This window comes from Coregonus lavaretus (genome assembly GCF_964263955.1).
Source record: "Coregonus lavaretus genome assembly, contig: HAP1_SCAFFOLD_240, whole genome shotgun sequence".
Classification (NCBI taxonomy): Eukaryota; Metazoa; Chordata; class Actinopteri; order Salmoniformes; family Salmonidae; genus Coregonus; species Coregonus lavaretus.
In genome coordinates, this window is record NW_028164405.1 from 22,051 (window position 1) to 36,071 (window position 14,021).

A 14,021-nucleotide genomic window follows, 5' to 3' on the forward strand; every position below is an offset into this window, starting at 1 on the left:
TAGACAACTGCCACACACAAAAGACAACTGCCAAGTACACTACACAACTGCCAAACACACTAGACAACTGCAAAACACACTAGACAACTGCCAAACACACTACAACCCTGCCAAACACACTACACAACTGCCAAAAACACTAGACAACTGCCAAACACACTAGACAACTGCCAAACACACTAAACAACTGCCAAACACACTAGTCAACTGCAACACACAATAGACCACTGCGAAACACACTAGACAACTGCCAAACACACTAGTCAACTGCCACACACAATAGACAACTGCGAAACACACTAGACAACTGCCAAACACACTAGCCAACTCTCACACACACTAGACAACTGCCAAACACACTAGCCAACTGCAACACACACTAGCCAACTCCCTCACACACTAGACATCTGCCAAACACACTAGCCAACTGCCACACACACTAGACAACTGCCACACACACTAGACAACTGACAAACACACTAGACAACTGCCATACACAATACACAACTGCCACACACACTAGACAACTGCAAAACACACTAGACAACTGCCAAACACACTACAACCCTGCCAAACACACGACACAACTGCCAAAAACACTAGACAACTGCCAAACACTTTAGACAACTGCCAAACACACTAAACAACTGCCAAACACACTAGACAACTCCCACACACACTAAACAACTGCCACACACAATAGACAACTGCGACAGACACTAGACAACTGCCAAACACACTAGACAACTGCCAAACACACTAGACAACTGCCACACACACTAGACAACTGCCAAACACACTAGACAACTGCCACACACACTAGACAAATGACACACACACTAGACAACTGCCAAACACACGACAAAACTGCCAAAAACACTAGACAACTGTCAAACACATTATACAACTGCCAAACACACTAAACAACTGCCAAACACACTAGACAACTGCCACACACACTAAACAACTGCCACACACAATATACAACTGCGACACACACTAGACAACTGGCAAACACACTAGACAACTGCCAAACACACTAGACAACTGCCACACACACTAGACAACTGCCAAACACACTAGACAACTGCCACACACACTAGACAACTGACAAACACACTACACAACTGCCATACACAATACACAACTGCCAGACACACTAAACAACTGCCACACACAATATACAACTGCGACACACACTAGACAACTGGCAAACACACTAGACAACTGCCAAACACACTAGACAACTGCCACACACACTACACAACTGCCAAACACACTAGACAACTGCCACACACACTAGACAACTGCCAAACACACTAGACAACTGCCAAAAACACTAGACAACTGCCAAACACACTAGACAACTGCCAAACACACTAAACAACTGCCAAACACACTAGTCAACTGCAACACACAATAGACAACTGCGAAACACACTAGACAACTGCCAAACACACTAGTCAACTGCCACACACACTAGACAACTGCCAAACACACTAGCCAACTGCAACACACACTAGCCAACTCCCTCACACACTAGACATCTGCCAAACACACTAGCCAACTGCCACACACACTAGACAACTGCCACACACACTAGACAACTGACAAACACACTAGACAACTGCCATACACAATACACAACTGCCACACACACTAGACAACTGCAAAACACACTAGACAACTGCCAAACACACTACAACCCTGCCAAACACACGACACAACTGCCAAAAACACTAGACAACTGCCAAACACTTTAGACAACTGCCAAACACACTAAACAACTGCCAAACACACTAGACAACTCCCACACACACTAAACAACTGCCACACACAATAGACAACTGCGACACACACTAGACAACTGCCAAACACACTAGACAACTGCCAAACACACTAGACAACTGCCACACACACTAGACAACTGCCAAACACACTAGACAACTGCCAAAAACACTAGACAACTGCCAAACACACTAGACAACTGCCAAACACACTAAACAACTGCCAAACACACTAGTCAACTGCAACACACAATAGACAACTGCGAAACACACTAGACAACTGCCAAACACACTAGTCAACTGCCACACACACTAGACAACTGCCAAACACACTAGCCAACTGCAACACACACTAGCCAACTCCCTCACACACTAGACATCTGCCAAACACACTAGCCAACTGCCACACACACTAGACAACTGCCACACACACTAGACAACTGACAAACACACTAGACAACTGCCATACACAATACACAACTGCCACACACACTAGACAACTGCAAAACACACTAGACAACTGCCAAACACACTACAACCCTGCCAAACACACGACACAACTGCCAAAAACACTAGACAACTGCCAAACACTTTAGACAACTGCCAAACACACTAAACAACTGCCAAACACACTAGACAACTCCCACACACACTAAACAACTGCCACACACAATAGACAACTGCGACACACACTAGACAACTGCCAAACACACTAGACAACTGCCAAACACACTAGACAACTGCCACACACACTAGACAACTGCCAAACACACTAGACAACTGCCACACACACTAGACAACTGACACACACACTAGACAACTGACAAACACACTAGACAACTGCCAAACACACTACAACACTGCCAAACACAATACACAACTGCCAAAAAAACTAGACAACTACCAAAGACATTAGACAACTGCCAAAAACACTAGACAACTGCCAAACACACTAGACAACTGCCACACACAAAAGACAACTGCCAAGTACACTACACAACTGCCAAACACACTAGACAACTGCAAAACACACTAGACAACTGCCAAACACACTACAACCCTGCCAAACACACTACACAACTGCCAAAAACACTAGACAACTGCCAAACACACTAGACAACTGCCAAACACACTAAACAACTGCCAAACACACTAGTCAACTGCAACACACAATAGACAACTGCGAAACACACTAGACAACTGCCAAACACACTAGCCAACTCTCACACACACTAGACAACTGCCAAACACACTAGCCAACTGCAACACACACTAGACAACTTCCACACACATTAGACAACTGACAAACACACTACACAACTGCCATACACAATACACAACTGCCACACACACTAGACAACTGCAAAATACACTAGACAACTGCCAAACACACTGCAACCCTGCCAAACACACGACAAAACTGCCAAAAACACTAGACAACTGTCAAACACATTATACAACTGCCAAACACACTAAACAACTGCCAAACACACTAGACAACTGCCACACACACTAAACAACTGCCACACACAATATACAACTGCGACACACACTAGACAACTGGCAAACACACTAGACAACTGCCAAACACACTAGACAACTGCCACACACACTAGACAACTGCCAAACACACTAGACAACTGCCACACACACTAGACAACTGACAAACACACTACACAACTGCCATACACAATACACAACTGCCACACACACTAAACAACTGCCACACACAATATACAACTGCGACACACACTAGACAACTGGCAAACACACTAGACAACTGCCAAACACACTAGACAACTGCCACACACACTACACAACTGCCAAACACACTAGACAACTGCCACACACACTAGACAACTGCCAAACACACTAGACAACTGCCAAACACACTAGACAACTGCCACACACACTAGACAACTGCCAAACACACTAGACAACTGCCACACACACTAGACAACTGACACACACACTAGACAACTGCCAAACACACTACAACACTGCCAAACACAATACACAACTGCCAAAAAAACTAGACAACTGCCAAAGACATTAGACAACTGCCAAAAACACTAGACAACTGCCAAACACACTAGACAACTGCCACACACAAAAGACAACTGCCAAGTACACTACACAACTGCCAAACACACTAGACAACTGCAAAACACACTAGACAACTGCCAAACACACTACAACCCTGCCAAACACACTACACAACTGCCAAAAACACTAGACAACTGCCAAACACACTAGACAACTGCCAAACACACTAAACAACTGCCAAACACACTAGTCAACTGCAACACACAATAGACAACTGCGAAACACACTAGACAACTGCCAAACACACTAGCCAACTCTCACACACACTAGACAACTGCCAAACACACTAGCCAACTGCAACACACACTAGACAACTTCCACACACACTAGACAACTGACAAACACACTACACAACTGCCATACACACGACACAACTGCCAAAAACACTAGACAACTGCCAAACACATTATACAACTGCCAAACACACTAAACAACTGCCAAACACACTAGACAACTGCCACACATACTAAACAACTGCCAAACACACTGGACAACTGCCACACACACTAGACAACTGCCAAACACTAGACAACTGCCACACACACTAGACAACAGACACACACACTAGACAACTGACAAACACACTAGACAACTGCCATACACAATACAAAACTGCCACACACACTAGACAACTGCCAAATACACTACACAACTGCCAAACACACTAGACAACTGCAAAACACACTAGACAACTGCCAAACACACTACAACACTGCCAAACACACTAGACAACTGCCACACACACAAGACAACTGCCAAGTACACTACACAACTGCCAAACACACTAGACAACTGCAAAACACACTAGACAACTGCCAAACACACTACAACCCTGCCAAACACACTACACAACTGCCAAAAACATTAGACAACTGCCTAACACACTAGACAACTGCCAAACACACTAGTCAACTGCCACACACAATAGACAACTGCGAAACACACTAGACAACTGCCAAACACACTAGCCAACTGCAACACACACTAGCCAACTCCCTCACACACTAGACATCTGCCAAACACACTAGCCAACTGCCACACACACTAGACAACTGCCACACACACTAGACAACTGACAAACACACTAGACAACTGCCATACACAATACACAACTGCCACACACACTAGACAACTGCAAAACACACTAGACAACTGCCAAACACACTACAACCCTGCCAAACACACGACACAACTGCCAAAAACACTAGACAACTGCCAAACACTTTAGACAACTGCCACACACACTAAACAACTGCCACACACAATAGACAACTGCGACACACACTAGACAACTGCCAAACACACTAGACAACTGCCAAACACACTAGACAACTGCCACACACACTAGACAACTGCCAAACACACTAGACAACTGCCACACACAAAAGACAACTGCCAAGTACACTACACAACTGCCAAACACACTAGACAACTGCAAAACACACTAGACAACTGCCAAACACACTACAACCCTGCCAAACACACTACACAACTGCCAAAAACACTAGACAACTGCCAAACACACTAGACAACTGCCAAACACACTAAACAACTGCCAAACACACTAGTCAACTGCCACACACAATAGACAACTGCGAAACACACTAGACAACTGCCAAACACACTAGCCAACTCTCACACACACTAGACAACTGCCAAACACACTAGCCAACTGCAACACACACTAGCCAACTCCCTCACACACTAGACATCTGCCAAACACACTAGCCAACTGCCACACACACTAGACAACTGCCACACACATTAGACAACTGACAAACACACTAGACAACTGCCATACACAATACACAACTGCCACACACACTAGACAACTGCAAAACACACTAGAAAACTGCCAAACACACTACAACCCTGCCAAACACACGACACAACTGCCAAAAACACTAGACAACTGCCAAACACTTTAGACAACTGCCAAACACACTAAACAACTGCCAAACACACTAGACAACTGCCACACACACTAAACAACTGCCACACACAATATACAACTGCGACACACACTAGACAACTGGCAAACACACTAGACAACTGCCAAACACACTAGACAACTGCCACACACACTACACAACTGCCAAACACACTAGACAACTGCCAAACACACTAAACAACTGCCAAACACACTAGTCAACTGCAACACACAATAGACAACTGAGAAACACACTAGACAACTGCCAAACACACTAGTCAACTGCCACACACAATAGACAACTGCGAAACACACTAGACAACTGCCAAACACACTAGCCAACTCTCACACACACTAGACAACTGCCACACACACTAAACAACTGCCACACACAATAGACAACTGCGACACACACTAGACAACTGCCAAACACACTAGACAACTGCCAAACACACTAGACAACTGCCACACACACTAGACAACTGCCAAACACACTAGACAACTGCCACACACAAAAGACAACTGCCAAGTACACTACACAACTGCCAAACACACTAGACAACTGCAAAACACACTAGACAACTGCCAAACACACTACAACCCTGCCAAACACACTACACAACTGCCAAAAACACTAGACAACTGCCAATCACACTAGACAACTGCCAAACACACTAAACAACTGCCAAACACACTAGTCAACTGCAACACACAATAGACAACTGCGAAACACACTAGACAACTGCCAAACACACTAGTCAACTGCCACACACAATAGACAACTGCGAAACACACTAGACAACTGCCAAACACACTAGCCAACTCTCACACACACTAGACAACTGCCACACACACTAAACAACTGCCACACACAATAGCCAACTCCCTCACACACTAGACATCTGCCAAACACACTAGCCAACTGCCAAACACACTAGACAACTGCCACACACACTAGACAACTGCCAAACACACTAGACAACTGCCACACACAAAAGACAACTGCCAAGTACACTACACAACTGCCAAACACACTAGACAACTGCAAAACACACTAGACAACTGCCAAACACACTACAACCCTGCCAAACACACTACACAACTGCCAAAAACACTAGACAACTGCAAAACACACTAGACAACTGCCAAACACACTAAACAACTGCCAAACACACTAGTCAACTGCAACACACAATAGACAACTGCGAAACACACTAGACAACTGCCAAACACACTAGTCAACTGCCACACACAATAGACAACTGCGAAACACACTAGACAACTGCCAAACACACTAGCCAACTCTCACACACACTAGACAACTGCCAAACACACTAGCCAACTGCAACACACACTAGCCAACTCCCTCACACACTAGACATCTGCCAAACACACTAGCCAACTGCCACACACACTAGACAACTGCCAAACACACTAGACAACTGCCACACACACTACACAACTGCCAAACACACTAGACAACTGCCACACACACTAGACAACTGCCAAACACACTAGACAACTGCCAAACACACTAGACAACTGCCACACACACTAGACAACTGCCAAACACACTAGACAACTGCCACACACACTAGACAACTGACACACACACTAGACAACTGCCAAACACACTACAACACTGCCAAACACAATACACAACTGCCAAAAAAACTAGACAAATGCCAAAGACATTAGACAACTGCCAAAAACACTAGACAACTGCCAAACACACTAGACAACTGCCACACACAAAAGACAACTGCCAAGTACACTACACAACTGCCAAACACACTAGACAACTGCAAAACACACTAGACAACTGCCAAACACACTACAACCCTGCCAAACACACTACACAACTGCCAAAAACACTAGACAACTGCCAAACACACTAGACAACTGCCAAACACACTAAACAACTGCCAAACACACTAGTCAACTGCAACACACAATAGACAACTGCGAAACACACTAGACAACTGCCAAACACACTAGCCAACTCTCACACACACTAGACAACTGCCAAACACACTAGCCAACTGCAACACACACTAGACAACTTCCACACACACTAGACAACTGACAAACACACTACACAACTGCCATACACAATACACAACTGCCACACACACTAGACAACTGCAAAATACACTAGACAACTGCCAAACACACTGCAACCCTGCCAAACACACGACACAACTGCCAAAAACACTAGACAACTGCCAAACACATTATACAACTGCCAAACACACTAAACAACTGCCAAACACACTAGACAACTGCCACACACACTAAACAACTGCCAAACACACTAGACAACTGCCACACACACTAGACAACTGCCAAACACTAGACAACTGCCACACACACTAGACAACAGACACACACACTAGACAACTGACAAACACACTAGACAACTGCCATACACAATACACAACTGCCACACACACTAGACAACTGCCAAATACACTACACAACTGCCAAACACACTAGACAACTGCAAAACACACTAGACAACTGCCAAACACACTACAACACTGCCAAACACACTAGACAACTGCCACACACACAAGACAACTGCCAAGTACACTACACAACTGTCAAACACACTAGACAACTGCAAAACACACTAGACAACTGCCAAACACACTACAACCCTGCCAAACACACTACACAACTGCCAAAAACATTAGACAACTGCCTAACACACTAGACAACTGCTAAACACACTAGTCAACTGCCACACACAATAGACAACTGCGAAACACACTAGACAACTGCCAAACACACTAGCCAACTCTCACACACACTAGACAACTGCCAAACACACTAGCCAACTGCAACACACACTAGCCAACTCCCTCACACACTAGACATCTGCCAAACACACTAGCCAACTGCCACACACACTAGACAACTGCCACACACACTAGACAACTGACAAACACACTAGACAACTGCCATACACAATACACAACTGCCACACACACTAGACAACTGCAAAACACACTAGACAACTGCCAAACACACTACAACCCTGCCAAACACACGACACAACTGCCAAAAACACTAGACAACTGCCAAACACTTTAGACAACTGCCAAACACACTAGACAACTGCCACACACACTAGACAACTGCCACACACACTAAACAACTGCCACACACAATAGACAACTGCGACACACACTAGACAACTGCCAAACACACTAGACAACTGCCACACACACTAGACAACTGCAACACACACTAAACAACTGCCACACACAATAGACAACTGCGACACACACTAGACAACTGCCAAACACACTAGACAACTGCCAAACACACTAGACAACTGCCACACACACTAGACAACTGCCAAACACACTAGACAACTGCCACACACAAAAGACAACTGCCAAGTACACTACACAACTGCCAAACACACTAGACAACTGCAAAACACACTAGACAACTGCCAAACACACTACAACCCTGCCAAACACACTACACAACTGCCAAAAACACTAGACAACTGCCAAACACACTAGACAACTGCCAAACACACTAAACAACTGCCAAACACACTAGTCAACTACAACACACAATAGACAACTGCGAAACACACTAGACAACTGCCAAACACACTAGTCAACTGCCACACACAATAGACAACTGCGAAACACACTAGACAACTGCCAAACACACTAGCCAACTCTCACACACACTAGACAACTGCCAAACACACTAGCCAACTGCAACACACACTAGCCAACTCCCTCACACACTAGACATCTGCCAAACACACTAGCCAACTGCCACACACACTAGACAACTGCCACACACACTAGACAACTGACAAACACACTAGACAACTGCCATACACAATACACAACTGCCACACACACTAGACAACTGCAAAACACACTAGACAACTGCCAAACACACTACAACCCTGCCAAACACACGACACAACTGCCAAAAACACTAGACAACTGCCAAACACTTTAGACAACTGCCAAACACACTAAACAACTGCCAAACACACTAGACAACTGCCACACACACTAAACAACTGCCACACACAATAGACAACTGCGACACACACTAGACAACTGCCAAACACACTAGACAACTGCCAAACACACTAGACAACTGCAACACACACTAGACAACTGCCAAACACACTAGACAACTGCCACACACACTAGACAACTGACACACACACTAGACAACTGACAAACACACTAGACAACTGCCAAACACACTACAACACTGCCAAACACAATACACAACTGCCAAAAAAACTAGACAACTACCAAAGACATTAGACAACTGCCAAAAACACTAGACAACTGCCAAACACACTAGACAACTGCCACACACAAAAGACAACTGCCAAGTACACTACACAACTGCCAAACACACTAGACAACTGCAAAACACACTAGACAACTGCCAAACACACTACAACCCTGCCAAACACACTACACAACTGCAAAAAACACTAGACAACTGCCAAACACACTAGACAACTGCCAAACACACTAAACAACTGCCAAACACACTAGTCAACTGCAACACACAATAGAAAACTGCGAAACACACTAGACAACTGCCAAACACACTAGCCAACTCTCACACACACTAGACAACTGCCAAACACACTAGCCAACTGCAACACACACTAGACAACTTCCACACACACTAGACAACTGACAAACACACTACACAACTGCCATACACAATACACAACTGCCACACACACTAGACAACTGCAAAATACACTAGACAACTGCCAAACACACTGCAACCCTGCCAAACACACGACAAAACTGCCAAAAACACTAGACAACTGTCAAACACATTATACAACTGCCAAACACACTAAACAACTGCCAAACACACTAGACAACTGCCACACACACTAAACAACTGCCACACACAATATACAACTGCGACACACACTAGACAACTGGCAAACACACTAGACAACTGCCACACACACTAGACAACTGCCAAACACACTAGACAACTGCCACACACACTAGACAACTGACAAACACACTACACAACTGCCATACACAATACACAACTGCCACACACACTAAACAACTGCCACACACAATATACAACTGCGACACACACTAGACAACTGGCAAACACACTAGACAACTGCCAAACACACTAGACAACTGCCACACACACTAGACAACTGCCAAACACACTAGACAACTGCCACACACACTAGACAACTGCCAAACACACTAGACAACTGCCAAACACACTAGACAACTGCCACACACACTTGACAACTGCCACACACACTAGACAACTGACACACACACTAGACAACTGCCAAACACACTACAACACTGCCAAACACAATACACAACTGCCAAAAAAACTATACAACTGCCAAAGACACTAGACAACTGCCACACACACTAGACAACTGCCACACACACTTGACAACTGCCACACACACTAGACAACTGCCAAACACACTAAACAACTGCCAAACACACTAGTCAACTGCAACACACAATAGACAACTGCGAAACACACTAGACAACTGCCAAACACACTAGCCAACTCTCACACACACTAGACAACTGCCAAACACACTAGCCAACTGCAACACACACTAGACAACTTCCACACACACTAGACAACTGACAAACACACTACACAACTGCCATACACAATACACAACTGCCACACACACTAGACAACTGCAAAATACACTAGACAACTGCCAAACACACTGCAACACTGCCAAACACACGACACAACTTCCAAAAACACTAGACAACTGCCAAACACATTATACAACTGCCAAACACACTAAACAACTGCCAAACACACTAGACAACTGCCACACACACTAAACAACTGCCAAACACACTAGACAACTGCCACACACACTAGACAACTGCCAAACACTAGACAACTGCCACACACACTAGACAACAGACACACACACTAGACAACTGACAAACACACTAGACAACTGCCATACACAATACACAACTGCCACACACACTAGACAACTGCCAAATACACTACACAACTGCCAAAAACACTAGACAACTGCAAAACACACTAGACAACTGCCAAACACACTACAACACTGCCAAACACACTAGACAACTGCCACACACACAAGACAACTGCCAAGTACACTACACAACTGTCAAACACACTAGACAACTGCAAAACACACTAGACAACTGCCAAACACACTACAACCCTGCCAAACACACTACACAACTGCCAAAAACATTAGACAACTGCCTAACACACTAGACAACTGCCAAACACACTAGTCAACTGCCACACACAATAGACAACTGCGAAACACACTAGACAACTGCCAAACACACTAGCCAACTCTCACACACACTAGACAACTGCCAAACACACTAGCCAACTGCAACACACACTAGCCAACTCCCTCACACACTAGACATCTGCCAAACACACTAGCCAACTGCCACACACACTAGACAACTGCCACACACACTAGACAACTGACAAACACACTAGACAACTGCCATACACAATACACAACTGCCACACACACTAGACAACTGCAAAACACACTAGACAACTGCCAAACACACTACAACCCTGCCAAACACACGACACAACTGCCAAAAACACTAGACAACTGCCAAACACTTTAGACAACTGCCAAACACACTAGACAACTGCCACACACACTAGACAACTGCCACACACACTAAACAACTGCCACACACAATAGACAACTGCGACACACACTAGACAACTGCCAAACACACTAGACAACTGCCAAACACACTAGACAACTGCCACACACACTAATCAACTGCCACACACAATAGACAACTGCGACACACACTAGACAACTGCCAAACACACTAGACAACTGCCAAACACACTAGACAACTGCCACACACACTAGACAACTGCCAAACACACTAGACAACTGCCACACACAAAAGACAACTGCCAAGTACACTACACAACTGCCAAACACACTAGACAACTGCAAAACACACTAGACAACTGCCAAACACACTACAACCCTGCCAAACACACTACACAACTGCCAAAAACACTAGACAACTGCCAAACACACTAGACAACTGCCAAACACACTAAACAACTGCCAAACACACTAGTCAACTACAACACACAATAGACAACTGCGAAACACACTAGACAACTGCCAAACACACTAGTCAACTGCCACACACAATAGACAACTGCGAAACACACTAGACAACTGCCAAACACACTAGCCAACTCTCACACACACTAGACAACTGCCAAACACACTAGCCAACTGCAACACACACTAGCCAACAACCTCACACACTAGACATCTGCCAAACACACTAGCCAACTGCCACACACACTAGACAACTGCCACACACACTAGACAACTGACAAACACACTAGACAACTGCCATACACAATACACAACTGCCACACACACTAGACAACTGCAAAACACACTAGACAACTGCCAAACACACTACAACCCTGCCAAACACACGACACAACTGCCAAAAACACTAGACAACTGCCAAACACTTTAGACAACTGCCAAACACACTAAACAACTGCCAAACACACTAGACAACTGCCACACACACTAAACAACTGCCAAACACACTAGACAACTGCCACACACACTAGACAACTGCCAAACACACTAGACAACTGCCACACACACTAGACAACTGACACACACACTAGACAACTGACAAACACACTAGACAACTGCCAAACACACTACAACACTGCCAAACACAATACACAACTGCCAAAAAAACTAGACAACTGCCAAAGACATTAGACAACTGCCAAAAACACTAGATAACTGCCAAAGACATTAGACAACTGCCAAACACACTAGACAACTGCCACACACACTAGACAACTGCCAAACACACTAGACAACTGCCACACACACTAGACAACAGACACACACACTAGACAACTGACAAACAAACTAGACAACTGCCATACACAATACACAACTGCCACACACACTAGACAACTGCCAAATACACTACACAGCTGCCAAACACACTAGACAACTGCAAAACACACTAGTCAACTGCCAAACACACTACAACACTGCCAAACACAATACACAACTGCCAAAAAACTAGACAACTGCCAAACACATTAGACAACTGCCAAAAACACTAGACAAC